Source organism: Ranitomeya variabilis, chromosome 7, assembly GCF_051348905.1.
Source record: "Ranitomeya variabilis isolate aRanVar5 chromosome 7, aRanVar5.hap1, whole genome shotgun sequence".
Lineage (NCBI taxonomy): Eukaryota > Metazoa > Chordata > Amphibia > Anura > Dendrobatidae > Ranitomeya > Ranitomeya variabilis.
Genome location: NC_135238.1, coordinates 92558602 through 92583772, shown reverse-complemented (window position 1 = coordinate 92583772; position 25171 = coordinate 92558602). Strand labels below are relative to the sequence as shown.

At 42.0% G+C, this 25171-nt stretch overlaps 26 non-coding genes across 26 annotated transcripts; all 26 read right to left on the bottom strand.

Annotated features, from left to right (window-relative positions):
* Positions 1–65: 65 nt before the first annotated feature.
* TRNAT-AGU (transfer RNA threonine (anticodon AGU)) lies at positions 66–140 on the bottom strand. The gene has a single exon. It is a non-coding gene; the product is annotated as a tRNA-Thr (tRNA).
* A 497-nt stretch (positions 141–637) lies between these two features.
* Positions 638–712, bottom strand: TRNAT-AGU (transfer RNA threonine (anticodon AGU)). The gene has a single exon. It is a non-coding gene; the product is annotated as a tRNA-Thr (tRNA).
* A 652-nt stretch (positions 713–1364) lies between these two features.
* TRNAT-UGU (transfer RNA threonine (anticodon UGU)) lies at positions 1365–1438 on the bottom strand. The gene has a single exon. It is a non-coding gene; the product is annotated as a tRNA-Thr (tRNA).
* Positions 1439–2328: 890 nt separating this feature from the next.
* Positions 2329–2403, bottom strand: TRNAT-AGU (transfer RNA threonine (anticodon AGU)). Its single transcript has one exon. It is a non-coding gene; the product is annotated as a tRNA-Thr (tRNA).
* Positions 2404–2900: 497 nt separating this feature from the next.
* Positions 2901–2975, bottom strand: TRNAT-AGU (transfer RNA threonine (anticodon AGU)). Its single transcript has one exon. It is a non-coding gene; the product is annotated as a tRNA-Thr (tRNA).
* A 318-nt stretch (positions 2976–3293) lies between these two features.
* TRNAT-AGU (transfer RNA threonine (anticodon AGU)) lies at positions 3294–3368 on the bottom strand. Its single transcript has one exon. It is a non-coding gene; the product is annotated as a tRNA-Thr (tRNA).
* Positions 3369–7778: 4410 nt separating this feature from the next.
* TRNAT-UGU (transfer RNA threonine (anticodon UGU)) lies at positions 7779–7852 on the bottom strand. The gene has a single exon. It is a non-coding gene; the product is annotated as a tRNA-Thr (tRNA).
* Positions 7853–8898: 1046 nt separating this feature from the next.
* Positions 8899–8972, bottom strand: TRNAT-UGU (transfer RNA threonine (anticodon UGU)). The gene has a single exon. It is a non-coding gene; the product is annotated as a tRNA-Thr (tRNA).
* Positions 8973–9840: 868 nt separating this feature from the next.
* TRNAT-AGU (transfer RNA threonine (anticodon AGU)) lies at positions 9841–9915 on the bottom strand. The gene has a single exon. It is a non-coding gene; the product is annotated as a tRNA-Thr (tRNA).
* Positions 9916–10222: 307 nt separating this feature from the next.
* TRNAT-UGU (transfer RNA threonine (anticodon UGU)) lies at positions 10223–10296 on the bottom strand. Its single transcript has one exon. It is a non-coding gene; the product is annotated as a tRNA-Thr (tRNA).
* Positions 10297–11156: 860 nt separating this feature from the next.
* TRNAT-AGU (transfer RNA threonine (anticodon AGU)) lies at positions 11157–11231 on the bottom strand. Its single transcript has one exon. It is a non-coding gene; the product is annotated as a tRNA-Thr (tRNA).
* A 308-nt stretch (positions 11232–11539) lies between these two features.
* TRNAT-UGU (transfer RNA threonine (anticodon UGU)) lies at positions 11540–11613 on the bottom strand. Its single transcript has one exon. It is a non-coding gene; the product is annotated as a tRNA-Thr (tRNA).
* Positions 11614–12107: 494 nt separating this feature from the next.
* Positions 12108–12182, bottom strand: TRNAT-AGU (transfer RNA threonine (anticodon AGU)). Its single transcript has one exon. It is a non-coding gene; the product is annotated as a tRNA-Thr (tRNA).
* Positions 12183–12871: 689 nt separating this feature from the next.
* On the bottom strand, positions 12872–12945 carry TRNAT-UGU (transfer RNA threonine (anticodon UGU)). Its single transcript has one exon. It is a non-coding gene; the product is annotated as a tRNA-Thr (tRNA).
* Positions 12946–13263: 318 nt separating this feature from the next.
* Positions 13264–13337, bottom strand: TRNAT-UGU (transfer RNA threonine (anticodon UGU)). The gene has a single exon. It is a non-coding gene; the product is annotated as a tRNA-Thr (tRNA).
* Positions 13338–14383: 1046 nt separating this feature from the next.
* Positions 14384–14457, bottom strand: TRNAT-UGU (transfer RNA threonine (anticodon UGU)). The gene has a single exon. It is a non-coding gene; the product is annotated as a tRNA-Thr (tRNA).
* Positions 14458–15325: 868 nt separating this feature from the next.
* Positions 15326–15400, bottom strand: TRNAT-AGU (transfer RNA threonine (anticodon AGU)). The gene has a single exon. It is a non-coding gene; the product is annotated as a tRNA-Thr (tRNA).
* Positions 15401–15707: 307 nt separating this feature from the next.
* TRNAT-UGU (transfer RNA threonine (anticodon UGU)) lies at positions 15708–15781 on the bottom strand. The gene has a single exon. It is a non-coding gene; the product is annotated as a tRNA-Thr (tRNA).
* Positions 15782–16641: 860 nt separating this feature from the next.
* Positions 16642–16716, bottom strand: TRNAT-AGU (transfer RNA threonine (anticodon AGU)). Its single transcript has one exon. It is a non-coding gene; the product is annotated as a tRNA-Thr (tRNA).
* A 308-nt stretch (positions 16717–17024) lies between these two features.
* Positions 17025–17098, bottom strand: TRNAT-UGU (transfer RNA threonine (anticodon UGU)). The gene has a single exon. It is a non-coding gene; the product is annotated as a tRNA-Thr (tRNA).
* Positions 17099–17592: 494 nt separating this feature from the next.
* TRNAT-AGU (transfer RNA threonine (anticodon AGU)) lies at positions 17593–17667 on the bottom strand. Its single transcript has one exon. It is a non-coding gene; the product is annotated as a tRNA-Thr (tRNA).
* Positions 17668–18320: 653 nt separating this feature from the next.
* TRNAT-AGU (transfer RNA threonine (anticodon AGU)) lies at positions 18321–18395 on the bottom strand. Its single transcript has one exon. It is a non-coding gene; the product is annotated as a tRNA-Thr (tRNA).
* A 689-nt stretch (positions 18396–19084) lies between these two features.
* Positions 19085–19158, bottom strand: TRNAT-UGU (transfer RNA threonine (anticodon UGU)). Its single transcript has one exon. It is a non-coding gene; the product is annotated as a tRNA-Thr (tRNA).
* A 2335-nt stretch (positions 19159–21493) lies between these two features.
* On the bottom strand, positions 21494–21568 carry TRNAT-AGU (transfer RNA threonine (anticodon AGU)). The gene has a single exon. It is a non-coding gene; the product is annotated as a tRNA-Thr (tRNA).
* A 1569-nt stretch (positions 21569–23137) lies between these two features.
* Positions 23138–23211, bottom strand: TRNAT-UGU (transfer RNA threonine (anticodon UGU)). Its single transcript has one exon. It is a non-coding gene; the product is annotated as a tRNA-Thr (tRNA).
* Positions 23212–23518: 307 nt separating this feature from the next.
* On the bottom strand, positions 23519–23592 carry TRNAT-UGU (transfer RNA threonine (anticodon UGU)). The gene has a single exon. It is a non-coding gene; the product is annotated as a tRNA-Thr (tRNA).
* Between the last annotated feature and the right edge of the window lie 1579 nt (positions 23593–25171).

Genomic DNA, 25171 nt, shown 5'->3' with positions numbered 1-25171 from the left:
ATCTCACAATTGCACTATCAGTAGAGACGTAGCCATGGCAAGTTTGTGAGATGATGATGGAAACAAGGCACTGCTGAGATTCGAACTCAGGGTCTGCCGGTTTACTAGACAGGCGCTTTAACCAACTAAGCCACAGTGCCACATGCTTATGATACAGAATAGGCAGATAGAAGGAATGCCACGGCAAGGACAAAAGTAGGAAACATTAGGAATGATTGAAAAGATAGGAAGTTTGTTTCTGAGATGATGAAAACCAAGCACTGCTGAGATTTCAACTCAGTGTCTCTTGTTTACAAGACAGGCGCTTTAACCAACTAAGCCACAGTGCCACATGCTTATGATACAGAATAGGCAGATAGAAGGAATGCCACGGCAAGGACAAAAGTAGGAAACATTAGGATTGATTGAAAAGATAGGAAGTTTGTTTCTGAGATGATGAAAACAAAGCACTGCTGAGATTTCAACTCAGTGTCTCTTGTTTACAAGACAGTCGCCTTAACCAACTAAGCCACAGGGTCACATGCATAAAAAACCTGAGCACTGGTTCATTTCTTATGCAGAAGAAACTCTTAATCTCACAATTGCACTATCAGTAGAGACGTAGCCATGGCAAGTTTGTGAGATGATGATGGAAACAAGGCACTGCTGAGATTCGAACTCAGGGTCTGCCGGTTTACTAGACAGGCGCTTTAACCAACTAAGCCACAGTGCCACATGCTTATGATACAGAATAGGCAGATAGAAGGAATGCCACGGCAAGGACAAAAGTAGGAAACATTAGGAATGATTGAAAAGATAGGAAGTTTGTTTCTGAGATGATGAAAACAAAGCACTGCTGAGATTTCAACTCAGTGTCTCTTGTTTACAAGACAGTCGCCTTAACCAACTAAGCCACAGGGTCACATGCATTAAAACCTGAGCACTGGTTCATTTCTTATGCAGAAGAAACTCTTAATCTCACAATTGCACTATCAGTAGAGACGTAGCCATGGTAAATTTGTGAGATGATGATGGAAACAAAGAACTGCTGAGATTCAAACTCAGTGTCTCCTGTCTAGAAGACAGGCGCTTTAACCAACTAAGCCACAGCACCACATGCTTACGATACTGAGTAGGCATGATAGAAAAGATAGGAGGTTTGTTTCTGAGATGATGAAAACAAAGCACTGCTGAGATTTGAACTCAGGGTCTCACGTTTACAAGACAGGTGCTTTAACCAACTAAGCCACAGGGTCACATGCTTACAACATGTATTGAAACCTGAGCACTGGTTCATTTCTTATGCAGAAGAAACTCTTAATCTCACAATTGCACTATCAGTAGAGACGTAGCCATGGCAAGTTTGTGAGATGATGATGGAAACAAGGCACTGTTGAGATTCGAACTCAGGGTCTCCTGTTTACAAGACAGGTGCTTTAACCAACTAAGCCACAGTGCCACATGCTTATGATACAGAATAGGCAGATAGAAGGAATGCCACGGCAAGGACAAAAGTAGGAAACATTAGGAATGATTGAAAAGATAGGAAGTTTGTTTCTGAGATGATGAAAACAAAGCACTGCTGAGATTTTAACTCAGTGTCTCTTGTTTACAAGACAGTCGCCTTAACCAACTAAGCCACAGGGTCACATGCATAAAAAACCTGAGCACTGGTTCATTTCTTATGCAGAAGAAACTCTTAATCTCACAATTGCACTATCAGTAGAGACGTAGCCATGGTAAATTTGTGAGATGACGATGGAAACAAAGAACTGCTGAGATTCAAACTCAGTGTCTCCTGTTTACAAGACAGGCGCTTTAACCAACTAAGCCACAGTGCCACATGCCTATGATACAGAATAGGCAGATAGAAGGAATGCCACGGCAAGGACAAAAGTAGGAAACATTAGGAATGATTGAAAAGATAGGAAGTTTGTTTCTGAGATGATGAAAACAAAGCACTGCTGAGATTTCAACTCAGTGTCTCTTGTTTACAAGACAGGCGCTTTAACCAACTAAGCCACAGTGCCACATGCTTCTGATACAGAATAGGCAGATAGAAGGAATGCCACGGCAAGGACAAAAGTAGGAAACATTAGGAATGATTGAAAAGATAGGAAGTTTGTTTCTGAGATGATGAAAACAAAGCACTGCTGAGATTTCAACTCAGTGTCTCTTGTTTACAAGACAGTCGCCTTAACCAACTAAGCCACAGGGTCACATGCTTACCACATGCATAAAAAACCTGAGCACTGGTTCATTTCTTATGCAGAAGAAACTCTTAATCTCACAATTGCACTATCAGTAGAGACGTAGCCATGGCAAGTTTGTGAGATGATGATGGAAACAAGGCACTGCTGAGATTCGAACTCAGGGTCTGCCGGTTTACTAGACAGGCGCTTTAACCAACTAAGCCACAGTGCCACATGCTTATGATACAGAATAGGCAGATAGAAGGAATGCCACGGCAAGGACAAAAGTAGGAAACATTAGGAATGATTGAAAAGATAGGAAGTTTGTTTCTGAGATGATGAAAACCAAGCACTGCTGAGATTTCAACTCAGTGTCTCTTGTTTACAAGACAGGCGCTTTAACCAACTAAGCCACAGTGCCACATGCTTATGATACAGAATAGGCAGATAGAAGGAATGCCACGGCAAGGACAAAAGTAGGAAACATTAGGATTGATTGAAAAGATAGGAAGTTTGTTTCTGAGATGATGAAAACAAAGCACTGCTGAGATTTCAACTCAGTGTCTCTTGTTTACAAGACAGTCGCCTTAACCAACTAAGCCACAGGGTCACATGCATAAAAAACCTGAGCACTGGTTCATTTCTTATGCAGAAGAAACTCTTAATCTCACAATTGCACTATCAGTAGAGACGTAGCCATGGCAAGTTTGTGAGATGATGATGGAAACAAGGCACTGCTGAGATTCGAACTCAGGGTCTGCCGGTTTACTAGACAGGCGCTTTAACCAACTAAGCCACAGTGCCACATGCTTATGATACAGAATAGGCAGATAGAAGGAATGCCACGGCAAGGACAAAAGTAGGAAACATTAGGAATGATTGAAAAGATAGGAGGTTTGTTTCTGAGATGATGAAAACAAAGCACTGCTGAGATTTGAACTCAGGGTCTCACGTTTACAAGACAGGTGCTTTAACCAACTAAGCCACAGGGTCACATGCTTACAACATGTATTGAAACCTGAGCACTGGTTCATTTCTTATGCAGAAGAAACTCTTAATCTCACAATTGCACTATCAGTAGAGACGTAGCCATGGCAAGTTTGTGAGATGATGATGGAAACAAGGCACTGCTGAGATTCGAACTCAGGGTCTGCCGGTTTACTAGACAGGCGCTTTAACCAACTAAGCCACAGTGCCACATGCTTATGATACAGAATAGGCAGATAGAAGGAATGCCACGGCAAGGACAAAAGTAGGAAACATTAGGAATGATTGAAAAGATAGGAAGTTTGTTTCTGAGATGATGAAAACAAAGCACTGCTGAGATTTCAACTCAGTGTCTCTTGTTTACAAGACAGTCGCCTTAACCAACTAAGCCACAGGGTCACATGCATTAAAACCTGAGCACTGGTTCATTTCTTATGCAGAAGAAACTCTTAATCTCACAATTGCACTATCAGTAGAGACGTAGCCATGGTAAATTTGTGAGATGATGATGGAAACAAAGAACTGCTGAGATTCAAAGTCAGTGTCTCCTGTCTACAAGACAGGCGCTTTAACCAACTAAGCCACAGTGCCACATGCTTATGATACAGAATAGGCAGATAGAAGGAATGCCACGGCAAGGACAAAAGTAGGAAACATTAGGAATGATTGAAAAGATAGGAAGTTTGTTTCTGAGATGATGAAAACAAAGTACTGCTGAGATTTCAACTCAGTGTCTCTTGTTTACAAGACAGTCGCCTTAACCAACTAAGCCACAGGGTCACATGCATAAAAAACCTGAGCACTGGTTCATTTCTTATGCAGAAGAAACTCTTAATCTCACAATTGCACTATTAGTAGAGACGTAGCCATGGCAAGTTTGTGAGATAATGATGGAAACAAGGCACTGCTGAGATTTGAACTCAGGGTCTCCTGTTTACAAGACAGGCGCTTGTAACCAACTAAGCCACAGCACCACATGCTTATGATACAGAGTAGGCATGATAGAAAAGATAGGAGGTTTGTTTCTGAGATGATGAAAACAAAGCACTGCTGAGATTTGAACTCAGGGTCTCACGTTTACAAGACAGGTGCTTTAACCAACTAAGCCACAGGGTCACATGCTTACAACATGTATTGAAACCTGAGCACTGGTTCATTTCTTATGCAGAAGAAACTCTTAATCTCACAATTGCACTATCAGTAGAGACGTAGCCATGGCAAGTTTGTGAGATGATGATGGAAACAAGGCAGTGCTGAGATTCGAACTCAGGGTCTCCTGTTTACAAGACAGGTGCTTTAACCAACTAAGCCACAGTGCCACATGCTTATGATACAGAATAGGCAGATAGAAGGAATGCCACGGCAAGGACAAAAGTAGGAAACATTAGGAATGATTGAAAAGATAGGAAGTTTGTTTCTGAGATGATGAAAACCAAGCACTGCTGAGATTTGAACTCAGTGTCTCTTGTTTACAAGACAGGCGCTTTAACCAACTAAGCCACAGTGCCACATGCTTATGATACAGAATAGGCAGATAGAAGGAATGCCACGGCAAGGACAAAAGTAGGAAACATTAGGAATGATTGAAAAGATAGGAAGTTTGTTTCTGAGATGATGAAAACAAAGCACTGCTGAGATTTCAACTCAGTGTCTCTTGTTTACAAGACAGTCGCCTTAACCAACTAAGCCACAGGGTCACATGCATAAAAAACCTGAGCACTGGTTCATTTCTTATGCAGAAGAAACTCTTAATCTCACAATTGCACTATTAGTAGAGACGTAGCCATGGCAAGTTTGTGAGATAATGATGGAAACAAGGCACTGCTGAGATTTGAACTCAGGGTCTCCTGTTTACAAGACAGGCGCTTGTAACCAACTAAGCCACAGCACCACATGCTTATGATACAGAGTAGGCATGATAGAAAAGATAGGAGGTTTGTTTCTGAGATGATGAAAACAAAGCACTGCTGAGATTTGAACTCAGGGTCTCACGTTTACAAGACAGGTGCTTTAACCAACTAAGCCACAGGGTCACATGCTTACAACATGTATTGAAACCTGAGCACTGGTTCATTTCTTATGCAGAAGAAACTCTTAATCTCACAATTGCACTATCAGTAGAGATGTAGCCATGGCAAGTTTGTGAGATGATGATGGAAACAAGGCACTGCTGAGATTCGAACTCAGGGTCTCCGGTATACAAGACAGGTGCTTTAACCAACTAAGCCACAGTGCCACATGCTTATGATACAGAATAGGCAGATAGAAGGAATGCCACGGCAAGGACAAAAGTAGGAAACATTAGGAATGATTGAAAAGATAGGAAGTTTGTTTCTGAGATGATGAAAACAGAGCACTGCTGAGATTTCAACTCAGTGTCTCTTGTTTACAAGACAGTCGCCTTAACCAACTAAGCCACAGGGTCGCATGCTTACCACATGTATTGAAACCTGAGCACTGGTTCATTTCTTATGCAGAAGAAACTCTTAAGGTACCGTCACACTAGGCGATATCGCCAGCAATCCGTGACGTTGCAGCGACCTGGATGGCGATATCGCTGTATTTGACACGCAGCAGCGATCTGGATCCCGCTGTGAAATTGCTGGTCGCTGCTAGAAGGTCTGCACATTATTTGGTCGCTAGGTCGCCGTGTATCGCCGTGTTTGACAGCAAAAGCGACGATACCAGCGATATTTTACACTGGTAACCAGGGTAAACATCGGGTTACTAAGCGCAGGGCCGCGCTTAGTAACCCGATGTTTACCCTGGTTACCAGCGTAAAAGTTAAAAAAACAAACAGTACATACTCACCTGCGCGTCCCCCAGCCTCTGCTTCCTGACACTTACTGAGCGCCGGCCCTAAACTGAAAGTGAAAGCAACAGCGGTGACGTCACCGCTCTGCTGTTAGGGCCGGAGCTCAGTCAGCGTCAGGATGCAGAGGCTGGGGGACGAGCAGGTGAGCATGTACTGTTTGTTTTTTTTAACTTTTACGCTGGTAACCAGGGTAAACATCGGGTTACTAAGCGCGGCCCTGCGCTTAGCAACCCGATGTTTACCCTGGTTACCCGGGGACCTCGGCATCGCTGGTCGCTGGAGAGCGGTCTGTGTGACAGCTCTCCAGCGACCACACAGCGACGCTGCAGCGATCGGCATTGCTGTCGCTATCGCTGCAGCGTCGCTTAGTGTGACGGTACCTTTAATCTCACAATTGCACTATCAGTAGAGACGTAGCCATGGCAAGTTTGTGAGATGATGATGGAAACAAGGCACTGCTGAGATTCAAACTCAGGGTCTCCTGTTTACAAGACAGATGCTTTAAGCAACTAAGCCACAGTGCCACATGCTTATGATACAGAATAGGCAGATAGAAGGAATGCCACGGCAAGGACAAAAGTAGGAAACATTAGGAATGATTGAAAAGATAGGAAGTTTGTTTCTGAGATGATGAAAACAAAGCACTGCTGAGATTTCAACTCAGTGTCTCTTGTTTGCAAGACAGTCGCCTTAACCAACTAAGCCACAGGGTCACATGCATTAAAACCTGAGCACTGGTTCATTTCTTATGCAGAAGAAACTCTTAATCTCACAATTGCACTATTAGTAGAGACGTAGCCATGGCAAGTTTGTGAGATAATGATGGAAACAAGGCACTGCTGAGATTTGAACTCAGGGTCTCCTGTTTACAAGACAGGCGCTTGTAACCAACTAAGCCACAGCACCACATGCTTATGATACAGAGTAGGCAGATAGAAGGAATGCCACGGCAAGGACAAAAGTAGGAAACATTAGGAATGATTGAAAAGATAGGAAGTTTGTTTCTGAGATGATGAAAACCAAGCACTGCTGAGATTTGAACTCAGTGTCTCTTGTTTACAAGACAGGCGCTTTAACCAACTAAGCCACAGTGCCACATGCTTATGATACAGAATAGGCAGATAGAAGGAATGCCACGGCAAGGACAAAAGTAGGAAACATTAGGAATGATTGAAAAGATAGGAAGTTTGTTTCTGAGATGATGAAAACAAAGCACTGCTGAGATTTGAACTCAGGGTCTCACGTTTACAAGACAGGTGCTTTAACCAACTAAGCCACAGGGTCACATGCTTACAACATGTATTGAAACCTGAGCACTGGTTCATTTCTTATGCAGAAGAAACTCTTAATCTCACAATTGCACTATCAGTAGAGACGTAGCCATGGCAAGTTTGTGAGATGATGATGGAAACAAGGCACTGCTGAGATTCGAACTCAGGGTCTCCGGTATACAAGACAGGTGCTTTAACCAACTAAGCCACAGTGCCACATGCTTATGATACAGAATAGGCAGATAGAAGGAATGCCACGGCAAGGACAAAAGTAGGAAACATTAGGAATGATTGAAAAGATAGGAAGTTTGTTTCTGAGATGATGAAAACAGAGCACTGCTGAGATTTCAACTCAGTGTCTCTTGTTTACAAGACAGTCGCCTTAACCAACTAAGCCACAGGGTCACATGCTTACCACATGTATTGAAACCTGAGCACTGGTTCATTTCTTATGCAGAAGAAACTCTTAATCTCACAATTGCACTATCAGTAGAGACGTAGCCATGGCAAGTTTGTGAGATGATGATGGAAACAAGGCACTGCTGAGATTCAAACTCAGGGTCTCCTGTTTACAAGACAGGTGCTTTAACCAACTAAGCCACAGTGCCACATGCTTATGATACAGAATAGGCAGTTAGAAGGAATGCCACGGCAAGGACAAAAGTAGGAAACATTAGGAATGATTGAAAAGATAGGAAGTTTGTTTCTGAGATGATGAAAACGAAGCACTGCTGAGATTTCAACTCAGTGTCTCTTGTTTACAAGACAGTCGCCTTAACCAACTAAGCCACAGGGTCACATGCATAAAAAACCTGAGCACTGGTTCATTTCTTATGCAGAAGAAACTCTTAATCTCACAATTGCACTATTAGTAGAGACGTAGCCATGGCAAGTTTGTGAGATAATGATGGAAACAAGGCACTGCTGAGATTTGAACTCAGGGTCTCCTGTTTACAAGACAGGCGCTTGTAACCAACTAAGCCACAGCACCACATGCTTATGATACAGAGTAGGCATGATAGAAAAGATAGGAGGTTTGTTTCTGAGATGATGAAAACAAAGCACTGCTGAGATTTGAACTCAGGGTCTCACGTTTACAAGACAGGTGCTTTAACCAACTAAGCCACAGGGTCACATGCTTACAACATGTATTGAAACCTGAGCACTGGTTCATTTCTTATGCAGAAGAAACTCTTAATCTCACAATTGCACTATCAGTAGAGACGTAGCCATGGCAAGTTTGTGAGATGATGATGGAAACAAGGCACTGCTGAGATTCGAACTCAGGGTCTCCGGTATACAAGACAGGTGCTTTAACCAACTAAGCCACAGTGCCACATGCTTATGATACAGAATAGGCAGATAGAAGGAATGCCACGGCAAGGACAAAAGTAGGAAACATTAGGAATGATTGAAAAGATAGGAAGTTTGTTTCTGAGATGATGAAAACAGAGCACTGCTGAGATTTCAACTCAGTGTCTCTTGTTTACAAGACAGTCGCCTTAACCAACTAAGCCACAGGGTCACATGCTTACCACATGTATTGAAACCTGAGCACTGGTTCATTTCTTATGCAGAAGAAACTCTTAATCTCACAATTGCACTATCAGTAGAGACGTAGCCATGGCAAGTTTGTGAGATGATGATGGAAACAAGGCACTGCTGAGATTCAAACTCAGGGTCTCCTGTTTACAAGACAGGTGCTTTAACCAACTAAGCCACAGTGCCACATGCTTATGATACAGAATAGGCAGATAGAAGGAATGCCACGGCAAGGACAAAAGTAGGAAACATTAGGAATGATTGAAAAGATAGGAAGTTTGTTTCTGAGATGATGAAAACAAAGCACTGCTGAGATTTCAACTCAGTGTCTCTTGTTTGCAAGACAGTCGCCTTAACCAACTAAGCCACAGGGTCACATGCATTAAAACCTGAGCACTGGTTCATTTCTTATGCAGAAGAAACTCTTAATCTCACAATTGCACTATTAGTAGAGACGTAGCCATGGCAAGTTTGTGAGATAATGATGGAAACAAGGCACTGCTGAGATTTGAACTCAGGGTCTCCTGTTTACAAGACAGGCGCTTGTAACCAACTAAGCCACAGCACCACATGCTTATGATACAGAGTAGGCAGATAGAAGGAATGCCACGGCAAGGACAAAAGTAGGAAACATTAGGAATGATTGAAAAGATAGGAAGTTTGTTTCTGAGATGATGAAAACCAAGCACTGCTGAGATTTGAACTCAGTGTCTCTTGTTTACAAGACAGGCGCTTTAACCAACTAAGCCACAGTGCCACATGCTTATGATACAGAATAGGCAGATAGAAGGAATGCCACGGCAAGGACAAAAGTAGGAAACATTAGGAATGATTGAAAAGATAGGAAGTTTGTTTCTGAGATGATGAAAACAAAGCACTGCTGAGATTTCAACTCAGTGTCTCTTGTTTACAAGACAGTCGCCTTAACCAACTAAGCCACATGCATAAAAAACCTGAGCACTGGTTCATTTCTTATGCAGAAGAAACTCTTAATCTCACAATTGCACTATCAGTAGAGACGTAGCCATGGCAAGTTTGTGAGATGATGGAAACAAGGCACTGCTGAGATTCGAACTCAGGGTCTGCCGGTTTACTAGACAGGCGCTTTAACCAACTAAGCCACAGTGCCACATGCCTATGATACAGAATAGGCAGATAGAAGGAATGCCACGGCAAGGACAAAAGTATGAAACATTAGGAATGATTGAAAAGATAGGAAGTTTGTTTCTGAGATGATGAAAACAAAGCACTGCTGAGATTTCAACTCAGTGTCTCTTGTTTACAAGACAGTCGCCTTAACCAACTAAGCCACAGGGTCACATGCATTAAAACCTGAGCACTGGTTCATTTCTTATGCAGAAGAAACTCTTAATCTCACAATTGCACTATCAGTAGAGACGTAGCCATGGCAAGTTTGTGAGATGATGATGGAAACAAGGCACTGCTGAGATTCAAACTCAGGGTCTCCTGTTTACAAGACAGGTGCTTTAACCAACTAAGCCACAGTGCCACATGCTTATGATACAGAATAGGCAGATAGAAGGAATGCCACGGCAAGGACAAAAGTAGGAAACATTAGGAATGATTGAAAAGATAGGAAGTTTGTTTCTGAGATGATGAAAACAAAGCACTGCTGAGATTTCAACTCAGTGTCTCTTGTTTGCAAGACAGTCGCCTTAACCAACTAAGCCACAGGGTCACATGCATTAAAACCTGAGCACTGGTTCATTTCTTATGCAGAAGAAACTCTTAATCTCACAATTGCACTATTAGTAGAGACGTAGCCATGGCAAGTTTGTGAGATAATGATGGAAACAAGGCACTGCTGAGATTTGAACTCAGGGTCTCCTGTTTACAAGACAGGCGCTTGTAACCAACTAAGCCACAGCACCACATGCTTATGATACAGAGTAGGCAGATAGAAGGAATGCCACGGCAAGGACAAAAGTAGGAAACATTAGGAATGATTGAAAAGATAGGAAGTTTGTTTCTGAGATGATGAAAACCAAGCACTGCTGAGATTTGAACTCAGTGTCTCTTGTTTACAAGACAGGCGCTTTAACCAACTAAGCCACAGTGCCACATGCTTATGATACAGAATAGGCAGATAGAAGGAATGCCACGGCAAGGACAAAAGTAGGAAACATTAGGAATGATTGAAAAGATAGGAAGTTTGTTTCTGAGATGATGAAAACAAAGCACTGCTGAGATTTCAACTCAGTGTCTCTTGTTTACAAGACAGTCGCCTTAACCAACGAAGCCACATGCATAAAAAACCTGAGCACTGGTTCATTTCTTATGCAGAAGAAACTCTTAATCTCACTATCAGTAGAGACGTAGCCATGGCAAGTTTGTGAGATGATGGAAACAAGGCACTGCTGAGATTCGAACTCAGGGTCTGCCGGTTTACTAGACAGGCGCTTTAACCAACTAAGCCACAGTGCCACATGCCTATGATACAGAATAGGCAGATAGAAGGAATGCCACGGCAAGGACAAAAGTATGAAACATTAGGAATGATTGAAAAGATAGGAAGTTTGTTTCTGAGATGATGAAAACAAAGCACTGCTGAGATTTCAACTCAGTGTCTCTTGTTTACAAGACAGTCGCCTTAACCAACTAAGCCACAGGGTCACATGCATAAAAAACCTGAGCACTGGTTCATTTCTTATGCAGAAGAAACTCTTAATCTCACAATTGCACTATCAGTAGAGACGTAGCCATGGCAAGTTTGTGAGATGATGATGGAAACAAGGCACTGCTGAGATTCGAACTCAGGGTCTCCTGTTTACAAGACAGGCGCTTTAACCAACTAAGCCACAGTGCCACATGCCTATGATACAGAATAGGCAGATAGAAGGAATGCCACGGCAAGGACAAAAGTAGGAAACATTAGGAATGATTGAAAAGATAGGAAGTTTGTTTCTGAGATGATGAAAACCAAGCACTGCTGAGATTTCAACTCAGTGTCTCTTGTTTACAAGACAGGCGCTTTAACCAACTAAGCCACAGTGCCACATGCTTATGATACAGAATAGGCAGATAGAAGGAATGCCACGGCAAGGACAAAAGTAGGAAACATTAGGATTGATTGAAAAGATAGGAAGTTTGTTTCTGAGATGATGAAAACAAAGCACTGCTGAGATTTCAACTCAGTGTCTCTTGTTTACAAGACAGTCGCCTTAACCAACTAAGCCACAGGGTCACATGCATAAAAAACCTGAGCACTGGTTCATTTCTTATGCAGAAGAAACTCTTAATCTCACAATTGCACTATCAGTAGAGACGTAGCCATGGCAAGTTTGTGAGATGATGGAAACAAGGCACTGCTGAGATTCGAACTCAGGGTCTGCCGGTTTACTAGACAGGCGCTTTAACCAACTAAGCCACAGTGCCACATGCTTATGATACAGAATAGGCAGATAGAAGGAATGCCACGGCAAGGACAAAAGTAGGAAACATTAGGAATGATTGAAAAGATAGGAAGTTTGTTTCTGAGATGATGAAAACAAAGCACTGCTGAGATTTCAACTCAGTGTCTCTTGTTTACAAGACAGTCGCCTTAACCAACTAAGCCACAGGGTCACATGCATTAAAACCTGAGCACTGGTTCATTTCTTATGCAGAAGAAACTCTTAATCTCACAATTGCACTTATAAGTAGAGACGTAGCCATGGTAAATTTGTGAGATGATGATGGAAACAAAGAACTGCTGAGATTCAAACTCAGTGTCTCCTGTCTAGAAGACAGGCGCTTTAACCAACTAAGCCACAGTGCCACATGCTTATGATACAGAATAGGCAGATAGAAGGAATGCCACGGCAAGGACAAAAGTAGGAAACATTAGGAATGATTGAAAAGATAGGAAGTTTGTTTCTGAGATGATGAAAACAAAGTACTGCTGAGATTTCAACTCAGTGTCTCTTGTTTACAAGACAGTCGCCTTAACCAACTAAGCCACAGGGTCACATGCATTAAAACCTGAGCACTGGTTCATTTCTTATGCAGAAGAAACTCTTAATCTCACAATTGCACTATCAGTAGAGACGTAGCCATGGCAAGTTTGTGAGATGATGATGGAAACAAGGCACTGCTGAGATTCAAACTCAGGGTCTCCTGTTTACAAGACAGGTGCTTTAACCAACTAAGCCACAGTGCCACATGCTTATGATACAGAATAGGCAGATAGAAGGAATGCCACGGCAAGGACAAAAGTAGGAAACATTAGGAATGATTGAAAAGATAGGAAGTTTGTTTCTGAGATGATGAAAACAGAGCACTGCTGAGATTTCAACTCAGTGTCTCTTGTTTACAAGACAGTCGCCTTAACCAACTAAGCCACAGGGTCACATGCTTACCACATGTATTGAAACCTGAGCACTGGTTCATTTCTTATGCAGAAGAAACTCTTAATCTCACAATTGCACTATCAGTAGAGACGTAGCCATGGCAAGTTTGTGAGATGATGATGGAAACAAGGCACTGCTGAGATTCAAACTCAGGGTCTCCTGTTTACAAGACAGGTGCTTTAACCAACTAAGCCACAGTGCCACATGCTTATGATACAGAATAGGCAGTTAGAAGGAATGCCACGGCAAGGACAAAAGTAGGAAACATTAGGAATGATTGAAAAGATAGGAAGTTTGTTTCTGAGATGATGAAAACGAAGCACTGCTGAGATTTCAACTCAGTGTCTCTTGTTTACAAGACAGTCGCCTTAACCAACTAAGCCACAGGGTCACATGCATAAAAAACCTGAGCACTGGTTCATTTCTTATGCAGAAGAAACTCTTAATCTCACAATTGCACTATTAGTAGAGACGTAGCCATGGCAAGTTTGTGAGATAATGATGGAAACAAGGCACTGCTGAGATTTGAACTCAGGGTCTCCTGTTTACAAGACAGGCGCTTGTAACCAACTAAGCCACAGCACCACATGCTTATGATACAGAGTAGGCATGATAGAAAAGATAGGAGGTTTGTTTCTGAGATGATGAAAACAAAGCACTGCTGAGATTTGAACTCAGGGTCTCACGTTTACAAGACAGGTGCTTTAACCAACTAAGCCACAGGGTCACATGCTTACAACATGTATTGAAACCTGAGCACTGGTTCATTTCTTATGCAGAAGAAACTCTTAATCTCACAATTGCACTATCAGTAGAGACGTAGCCATGGCAAGTTTGTGAGATGATGATGGAAACAAGGCACTGCTGAGATTCGAACTCAGGGTCTCCGGTATACAAGACAGGTGCTTTAACCAACTAAGCCACAGTGCCACATGCTTATGATACAGAATAGGCAGATAGAAGGAATGCCACGGCAAGGACAAAAGTAGGAAACATTAGGAATGATTGAAAAGATAGGAAGTTTGTTTCTGAGATGATGAAAACAGAGCACTGCTGAGATTTCAACTCAGTGTCTCTTGTTTACAAGACAGTCGCCTTAACCAACTAAGCCACAGGGTCACATGCTTACCACATGTATTGAAACCTGAGCACTGGTTCATTTCTTATGCAGAAGAAACTCTTAATCTCACAATTGCACTATCAGTAGAGACGTAGCCATGGCAAGTTTGTGAGATGATGATGGAAACAAGGCACTGCTGAGATTCAAACTCAGGGTCTCCTGTTTACAAGACAGGTGCTTTAACCAACTAAGCCACAGTGCCACATGCTTATGATACAGAATAGGCAGATAGAAGGAATGCCACGGCAAGGACAAAAGTAGGAAACATTAGGAATGATTGAAAAGATAGGAAGTTTGTTTCTGAGATGATGAAAACAAAGCACTGCTGAGCTTTCAACTCAGTGTCTCTTGTTTGCAAGACAGTCGCCTTAACCAACTAAGCCACAGGGTCACATGCATTAAAACCTGAGCACTGGTTCATTTCTTATGCAGAAGAAACTCTTAATCTCACAATTGCACTATTAGTAGAGACGTAGCCATGGCAAGTTTGTGAGATAATGATGGAAACAAGGCACTGCTGAGATTTGAACTCAGGGTCTCCTGTTTACAAGACAGGCGCTTGTAACCAACTAAGCCACAGCACCACATGCTTATGATACAGAGTAGGCAGATAGAAGGAATGCCACGGCAAGGACAAAAGTAGGAAACATTAGGAATGATTGAAAAGATAGGAAGTTTGTTTCTGAGATGATGAAAACCAAGCACTGCTGAGATTTGAACTCAGTGTCTCTTGTTTACAAGACAGGCGCTTTAACCAACTAAGCCACAGTGCCACATGCTTATGATACAGAATAGGCAGATAGAAGGAATGCCACGGCAAGGACAAAAGTAGGAAACATTAGGAATGATTGAAAAGATAGGAAGTTTGTTTCTGAGATGATGAAAACAAAGCACTGCTGAGATTTCAACTCAGTGTCTCTTGTTTACAAGACAGTCGCCTTAACCAACTAAGCCACATGCATAAAAAACCTGAGCACTGGTTCATTTCTTATGCAGAAGAAACTCTTAATCTCACAATTGCACTATCAGTAGAGACGTAGCCATGGCAAGTTTGTGAGATGATGGAAACAAGGCACTGCTGAGATTCGAACTCAGGGTCTGCCGGTTTACTAGACAGGCGCTTTAACCAACTAAGCCACAGTGCCACATGCCTATGATACAGAATAGGCAGATAGAAGGAATGCCACGGCAAGGACAAAAGTATGAAACATTAGGAATGATTGAAAAGATAGGAAGTTTGTTTCTGAGATGATGAAAACAAAGCACTGCTGAGATTTCAACTCAGTGTCTCTTGTTTACAAGACAGTCGCCTTAACCAACTAAGCCACAGGGTCACATGCATTAAAACCTGAGCACTGGTTCATTTCTTATGCAGAAGAAACTCTTAATCTCACAATTGCACTATCAGTAGAGACGTAGCCATGGCAAGTTTGTGAGATGATGATGGAAACAAGGCACTGCTGAGATTCAAACTCAGGGTCTCCTGTTTACAAGACAGGTGCTTTAACCAACTAAGCCACAGTGCCACATGCTTATGATACAGAATAGGCAGATAGAAGGAATGCCACGGCAAGGACAAAAGTAGGAAACATTAGGAATGATTGAAAAGATAGGAAGTTTGTTTCTGAGATGATGAAAACAAAGCACTGCTGAGATTTCAACTCAGTGTCTCTTGTTTGCAAGACAGTCGCCTTAACCAACTAAGCCACAGGGTCACATGCATTAAAACCTGAGCACTGGTTCATTTCTTATGCAGAAGAAACTCTTAATCTCACAATTGCACTATTAGTAGAGACGTAGCCATGGCAAGTTTGTGAGATAATGATGGAAACAAGGCACTGCTGAGATTTGAACTCAGGGTCTCCTGTTTACAAGACAGGCGCTTGTAACCAACTAAGCCACAGCACCACATGCTTATGATACAGAGTAGGCAGATAGAAGGAATGCCACGGCAAGGACAAAAGTAGGAAACATTAGGAATGATTGAAAAGATAGGAAGTTTGTTTCTGAGATGATGAAAACCAAGCACTGCTGAGATTTGAACTCAGTGTCTCTTGTTTACAAGACAGGCGCTTTAACCAACTAAGCCACAGTGCCACATGCTTATGATACAGAATAGGCAGATAGAAGGAATGCCACGGCAAGGACAAAAGTAGGAAACATTAGGAATGATTGAAAAGATAGGAAGTTTGTTTCTGAGATGATGAAAACAAAGCACTGCTGAGATTTCAACTCAGTGTCTCTTGTTTACAAGACAGTCGCCTTAACCAACGAAGCCACATGCATAAAAAACCTGAGCACTGGTTCATTTCTTATGCAGAAGAAACTCTTAATCTCACTATCAGTAGAGACGTAGCCATGGCAAGTTTGTGAGATGATGGAAACAAGGCACTGCTGAGATTCGAACTCAGGGTCTGCCGGTTTACTAGACAGGCGCTTTAACCAACTAAGCCACAGTGCCACATGCCTATGATACAGAATAGGCAGATAGAAGGAATGCCACGGCAAGGACAAAAGTATGAAACATTAGGAATGATTGAAAAGATAGGAAGTTTGTTTCTGAGATGATGAAAACAAAGCACTGCTGAGATTTCAACTCAGTGTCTCTTGTTTACAAGACAGTCGCCTTAACCAACTAAGCCACAGGGTCACATGCATAAAAAACCTGAGCACTGGTTCATTTCTTATGCAGAAGAAACTCTTAATCTCACAATTGCACTATCAGTAGAGACGTAGCCATGGCAAGTTTGTGAGATGATGATGGAAACAAGGCACTGCTGAGATTCGAACTCAGGGTCTCCTGTTTACAAGACAGGCGCTTTAACCAACTAAGCCACAGTGCCACATGCCTATGATACAGAATAGGCAGATAGAAGGAATGCCACGGCAAGGACAAAAGTAGGAAACATTAGGAATGATTGAAAAGATAGGAAGTTTGTTTCTGAGATGATGAAAACCAAGCACTGCTGAGATTTCAACTCAGTGTCTCTTGTTTACAAGACAGGCGCTTTAACCAACTAAGCCACAGTGCCACATGCTTATGATACAGAATAGGCAGATAGAAGGAATGCCACGGCAAGGACAAAAGTAGGAAACATTAGGATTGATTGAAAAGATAGGAAGTTTGTTTCTGAGATGATGAAAACAAAGCACTGCTGAGATTTCAACTCAGTGTCTCTTGTTTACAAGACAGTCGCCTTAACCAACTAAGCCACAGGGTCACATGCATAAAAAACCTGAGCACTGGTTCATTTCTTATGCAGAAGAAACTCTTAATCTCACAATTGCACTATCAGTAGAGACGTAGCCATGGCAAGTTTGTGAGATGATGGAAACAAGGCACTGCTGAGATTCGAACTCAGGGTCTGCCGGTTTACTAGACAGGCGCTTTAACCAACTAAGCCACAGTGCCACATGCTTATGATACAGAATAGGCAGATAGAAGGAATGCCACGGCAAGGACAAAAGTAGGAAACATTAGGAATGATTGAAAAGATAGGAAGTTTGTTTCTGAGATGATGAAAACAAAGCACTGCTGAGATTTCAACTCAGTGTCTCTTGTTTACAAGACAGTCGCCTTAACCAACTAAGCCACAGGGTCACATGCATTAAAACCTGAGCACTGGTTCATTTCTTATGCAGAAGAAACTCTTAATCTCACAATTGCACTTATAAGTAGAGACGTAGCCATGGTAAATTTGTGAGATGATGATGGAAACAAAGAACTGCTGAGATTCAAACTCAGTGTCTCCTGTCTAGAAGACAGGCGCTTTAACCAACTAAGCCACAGCACCACATGCTTACGATACTGAGTAGGCATGATAGAAAAGATAGGAGGTTTGTTTCTGAGATGATGAAAACAAAGCACTGCTGAGATTTGAACTCAGGGTCTCACGTTTACAAGACAGGTGCTTTAACCAACTAAGCCACAGGGTCACATGCTTACAACATGTATTGAAACCTGAGCACTGGTTCATTTCTTATGCAGAAGAAACTCTTAATCTCACAATTGCACTATCAGTAGAGACGTAGCCATGGCAAGTTTGTGAGATGATGATGGAAACAAGGCACTGCTGAGATTCGAACTCAGGGTCTGCCGGTTTACTAGACAGGCGCTTTAACCAACTAAGCCACAGTGCCACATGCTTATGATACAGAATAGGCAGATAGAAGGAATGCCACGGCAAGGACAAAAGTAGGAAACATTAGGAATGATTGAAAAGATAGGAAGTTTGTTTCTGAGATGATGAAAACAAAGCACTGCTGAGATTTCAACTCAGTGTCTCTTGTTTACAAGACAGTCGCCTTAACCAACTAAGCCACAGGGTCACATGCATTAAAACCTGAGCACTGGTTCATTTCTTATGCAGAAGAAACTCTTAATCTCACAATTGCACTATCAGTAGAGACGTAGCCATGGTAAATTTGTGAGATGATGATGGAAACAAAGAACTGCTGAGATTCAAACTCAGTGTCTCCTGTCTACAAGACAGGCGCTTTAACCAACTAAGCCACAGTGCCACATGCTTATGATACAGAATAGGCAGATAGAAGGAATGCCACGGCAAGGACAAAAGTAGGAAACATTAGGAATGATTGAAAAGATAGGAAGTTTGTTTCTTTGATGATGAAAACAAAGTACTGCTGAGATTTCAACTCAGTGTCTCTTGTTTACAAGACAGTCGCCTTAACCAACTAAGCCACAGGGTCACATGCATAAAAAACCTGAGCACTGGTTCATTTCTTATGCAGAAGAAACTCTTAATCTCACAATTGCACTATCAGTAGAGACGTAGCCATGGCAAGTTTGTGAGATGATGATGGAAACAAGGCACTGCTGAGATTCAAACTCAGGGTCTCCTGTTTACAAGACAGGTGCTTTAACCAACTAAGCCACAGTGCCACATGCTTATGATACAGAATAGGCAGATAGAAGGAATGCCACGGCAAGGACAAAAGTAGGAAACATTAGGAATGATTGAAAAGATAGGAAGTTTGTTTCTGAGATGATGAAAACAAAGCACTGCTGAGATTTCAACTCAGTGTCTCTTGTTTGCAAGACAGTCGCCTTAACCAACTAAGCCACAGGGTCACATGCATTAAAACCTGAGCACTGGTTCATTTCTTATGCAGAAGAAACTCTTAATCTCACAATTGCACTATTAGTAGAGACGTAGCCATGGCAAGTTTGTGAGATAATGATGGAAACAAGGCACTGCTGAGATTTGAACTCAGGGTCTCCTGTTTACAAGACAGGCGCTTGTAACCAACTAAGCCACAGCACCACATGCTTATGATACAGAGTAGGCAGATAGAAGGAATGCCACGGCAAGGACAAAAGTAGGAAACATTAGGAATGATTGAAAAGATAGGAAGTTTGTTTCTGAGATGATGAAAACCAAGCACTGCTGAGATTTGAACTCAGTGTCTCTTGTTTACAAGACAGGCGCTTTAACCAACTAAGCCACAGTGCCACATGCTTATGATACAGAATAGGCAGATAGAAGGAATGCCACGGCAAGGACAAAAGTAGGAAACATTAGGAATGATTGAAAAGATAGGAAGTTTGTTTCTGAGATGATGAAAACAAAGCACTGCTGAGATTTCAACTCAGTGTCTCTTGTTTACAAGACAGTCGCCTTAACCAACTAAGCCACAGGGTCACATGCATAAAAAACCTGAGCACTGGTTCATTTCTTATGCAGAAGAAACTCTTAATCTCACAATTGCACTATTAGTAGAGACGTAGCCATGGCAAGTTTGTGAGATAATGATGGAAACAAGGCACTGCTGAGATTTGAACTCAGGGTCTCCTGTTTACAAGACAGGCGCTTGTAACCAACTAAGCCACAGCACCACATGCTTATGATACAGAGTAGGCATGATAGAAAAGATAGGAGGTTTGTTTCTGAGATGATGAAAACAAAGCACTGCTGAGATTTGAACTCAGGGTCTCACGTTTATAAGACAGGTGCTTTAACCAACTAAGCCACAGGCTTACAACATGTATTGAAACCTGAGCACTGGTTCATTTCTTATGCAGAAGAAACTCTTAATCTCACAATTGCACTATCAGTAGAGACGTAGCCATGGCAAGTTTGTGAGATGATGATGGAAACAAGGCACTGCTGAGATTCGAACTCAGGGTCTCCGGTATACAAGACAGGTGCTTTAACCAACTAAGCCACAGTGCCACATGCTTATGATACAGAATAGGCAGATAGAAGGAATGCCACGGCAAGGACAAAAGTAGGAAACATTAGGAATGATTGAAAAGATAGGAAGTTTGTTTCTGAGATGATGAAAACAGAGCACTGCTGAGATTTCAACTCAGTGTCTCTTGTTTACAAGACAGTCGCCATAACCAACTAAGCCACAGGGTCACATGCTTACCACATGTATTGAAACCTGAGCACTGGTTCATTTCTTATGCAGAAGAAACTCTTAATCTCACAATTGCACTATCAGTAGAGACGTAGCCATGGCAAGTTTGTGAGATGATGATGGAAACAAGGCACTGCTGAGATTGAAACTCAGGGTCTCCTGTTTACAAGACAGGTGCTTTAACCAACTAAGCCACAGTGCCACATGCTTATGATACAGAATAGGCAGATAGAAGGAATGCCACGGCAAGGACAAAAGTAGGAAACATTAGGAATGATTGAAAAGATAGGAACTTTGTTTCTGAGATGATGAAAACAAAGCACTGCTGAGATTTCAACTCAGTGTCTCTTGTTTGCAAGACAGTCGCCTTAACCAACTAAGCCACAGGGTCACATGCATTAAAACCTGAGCACTGGTTCATTTCTTATGCAGAAGAAACTCTTAATCTCACAATTGCACTATCAGTAGAGACGTAGCCATGGTAAATTTGTGAGATGATGATGGAAACAAATAACTGCTGAGATTCAAACTCAGTGTCTCCTGTCTACAAGACAGGCGCTTTAACCAACTAAGCCACAGCACCACATGCTTACGATACTGAGTAGGCATGATAGAAAAGATAGGAGGTTTGTTTCTGAGATGATGAAAACAAAGCACTGCTGAGATTTGAACTCAGGGTCTCACGTTTACAAGACAGGTGCTTTAACCAACTAAGCCACAGGGTCACATGCTTACAACATGTATTGAAACCTGAGCACTGGTTCATTTCTTATGCAGAAGAAACTCTTAATCTCACAATTGCACTATCAGTAGAGACGTAGCCATGGCAAGTTTGTGAGATGATGATGGAAACAAGGCACTGCTGAGATTCGAACTCAGGGTCTGCCGGTTTACTAGACAGGCGCTTTAACCAACTAAGCCACAGTGCCACATGCTTATGATACAGAATAGGCAGATAGAAGGAATGCCACGGCAAGGACAAAAGTAGGAAACATTAGGAATGATTGAAAAGATAGGAAGTTTGTTTCTGAGATGATGAAAACAAAGCACTGCTGAGATTTCAACTCAGTGTCTCTTGTTTACAAGACAGTCGCCTTAACCAACTAAGCCACAGGGTCACATGCATTAAAACCTGAGCACTGGTTCATTTCTTATGCAGAAGAAACTCTTAATCTCACAATTGCACTATCAGTAGAGACATAGCCATGGTAAATTTGTGAGATGATGATGGAAACAAAGAACTGCTGAGATTCAAACTCAGTGTCTCCTGTCTACAAGACAGGCGCTTTAACCAACTAAGCCACAGCACCACATGCTTACGATACTGAGTAGGCATGATAGAAAAGATAGGAGGTTTGTTTCTGAGATGATGAAAACAAAGCACTGCTGAGATTTGAACTCAGTGTCTCTTGTTTACAAGACAGGCGCTTTAACCAACTAAGCCACAGTGCCACATGCTTATGATACAGAATAGGCAGATAGAAGGAATGCCACGGCAAGGACAAAAGTAGGAAACATTAGGAATGATTGAAAAGATAGGAAGTTTGTTTCTGAGATGATGAAAACAAAGCACTGCTGAGATTTCAACTCAGTGTCTCTTGTTTACAAGACAGTCGCCTTAACCAACTAAGCCACAGGGTCACATACATAAAAAACCTGAGCACTGGTTCATTTCTTATGCAGAAGAAACTCTTAATCTCACAATTGCACTATTAGTAGAGACGTAGCCATGGCAAGTTTGTGAGATAATGATGGAAACAAGGCACTGCTGAGATTTGAACTCAGGGTCTCCTGTTTACAAGACAGGCGCTTGTAACCAACTAAGCCACAGCACCACATGCTTATGATACAGAGTAGGCATGATAGAAAAGATAGGAGGTTTGTTTCTGAGATGATGAAAACAAAGCACTGCTGAGATTTGAACTCAGGGTCTCACGTTTACAAGACAGGTGCTTTAACCAACTAAGCCACAGGGTCACATGCTTACAACATGTATTGAAACCTGAGCACTGGTTCATTTCTTATGCAGAAGAAACTCTTAATCTCACAATTGCACTATCAGTAGAGACGTAGCCATGGCAAGTTTGTGAGATGATGATGGAAACAAGGCACTGCTGAGATTCGAACTCAGGGTCTCCGGTATACAAGACAGGTGCTTTAACCAACTAAGCCACAGTGCCACATGCTTATGATACAGAATAGGCAGATAGAAGGAATGCCACGGCAAGGACAAAAGTAGGAAACATTAGGAATGATTGAAAAGATAGGAAGTTTGTTTCTGAGATGATGAAAACAGAGCACTGCTGAGATTTCAACTCAGTGTCTCTTGTTTACAAGACAGTCGCCTTAACCAACTAAGCCACAGGGTCACATGCTTACCACATGTATTGAAACCTGAGCACTGGTTCATTTCTTATGCAGAAGAAACTCTTAATCTCACAATTGCACTATCAGTAGAGACGTAGCCATGGCAAGTTTGTGAGATGATGATGGAAACAAGGCACTGCTGAGATTCAAACTCAGGGTCTCCTGTTTACAAGACAGGTGCTTTAACCAACTAAGCCACAGTGCCACATGCTTATGATACAGAATAGGCAGATAGAAGGAATGCCACGGCAAGGACAAAAGTAGGAAACATTAGGAATGATTGAAAAGATAGGAAGTTTGTTTCTGAGATGATGAAAACAAAGCACTGCTGAGCTTTCAACTCAGTGTCTCTTGTTTGCAAGACAGTCGCCTTAACCAACTAAGCCACAGGGTCACATGCATTAAAACCTGAGCACTGGTTCATTTCTTATGCAGAAGAAACTCTTAATCTCACAATTGCACTATTAGTAGAGACGTAGCCATGGCAAGTTTGTGAGATGATGATGGAAACAAGGCACTGCTGAGATTCAAACTCAGGGTCTCCTGTTTACAAGACAGGTGCTTTAACCAACTAAGCCACAGTGCCACATGCTTATGATACAGAATAGGCAGATAGAAGGAATGCCACGGCAAGGACAAAAGTAGGAAACATTAGGAATGATTGAAAAGATAGGAAGTTTGTTTCTGAGATGATGAAAACAAAGCACTGCTGAGATTTCAACTCAGTGTCTCTTGTTTGCAAGACAGTCGCCTTAACCAACTAAGCCACAGGGTCACATGCATTAAAACCTGAGCACTGGTTCATTTCTTATGCAGAAGAAACTCTTAATCTCACAATTGCACTATTAGTAGAGACGTAGCCATGGCAAGTTTGTGAGATAATGATGGAAACAAGGCACTGCTGAGATTTGAACTCAGGGTCTCCTGTTTACAAGACAGGCGCTTGTAACCAACTAAGCCACAGCACCACATGCTTATGATACAGAGTAGGCAGATAGAAGGAATGCCACGGCAAGGACAAAAGTAGGAAACATTAGGAATGATTGAAAAGATAGGAAGTTTGTTTCTGAGATGATGAAAACCAAGCACTGCTGAGATTTGAACTCAGTGTCTCTTGTTTACAAGACAGGCGCTTTAACCAACTAAGCCACAGTGCCACATGCTTATGATACAGAATAGGCAGATAGAAGGAATGCCACGGCAAGGACAAAAGTAGGAAACATTAGGAATGATTGAAAAGATAGGAAGTTTGTTTCTGAGATGATGAAAACAAAGCACTGCTGAGATTTCAACTCAGTGTCTCTTGTTTACAAGACAGTCGCCTTAACCAACTAAGCCACAGGGTCACATGCATAAAAAACCTGAGCACTGGTTCATTTCTTATGCAGAAGAAACTCTTAATCTCACAATTGCACTATTAGTAGAGACGTAGCCATGGCAAGTTTGTGAGATAATGATGGAAACAAGGCACTGCTGAGATTTGAACTCAGGGTCTCCTGTTTACAAGACAGGCGCTTGTAACCAACTAAGCCACAGCACCACATGCTTATGATACAGAGTAGGCATGATAGAAAAGATAGGAGGTTTGTTTCTGAGATGATGAAAACAAAGCACTGCTGAGATTTGAACTCAGGGTCTCACGTTTATAAGACAGGTGCTTTAACCAACTAAGCCACAGGCTTACAACATGTATTGAAACCTGAGCACTGGTTCATTTCTTATGCAGAAGAAACTCTTAATCTCACAATTGCACTATCAGTAGAGACGTAGCCATGGCAAGTTTGTGAGATGATGATGGAAACAAGGCACTGCTGAGATTCGAACTCAGGGTCTCCGGTATACAAGACAGGTGCTTTAACCAACTAAGCCACAGTGCCACATGCTTATGATACAGAATAGGCAGATAGAAGGAATGCCACGGCAAGGACAAAAGTAGGAAACATTAGGAATGATTGAAAAGATAGGAAGTTTGTTTCTGAGATGATGAAAACAGAGCACTGCTGAGATTTCAACTCAGTGTCTCTTGTTTACAAGACAGTCGCCATAACCAACTAAGCCACAGGGTCACATGCTTACCACATGTATTGAAACCTGAGCACTGGTTCATTTCTTATGCAGAAGAAACTCTTAATCTCACAATTGCACTATCAGTAGAGACGTAGCCA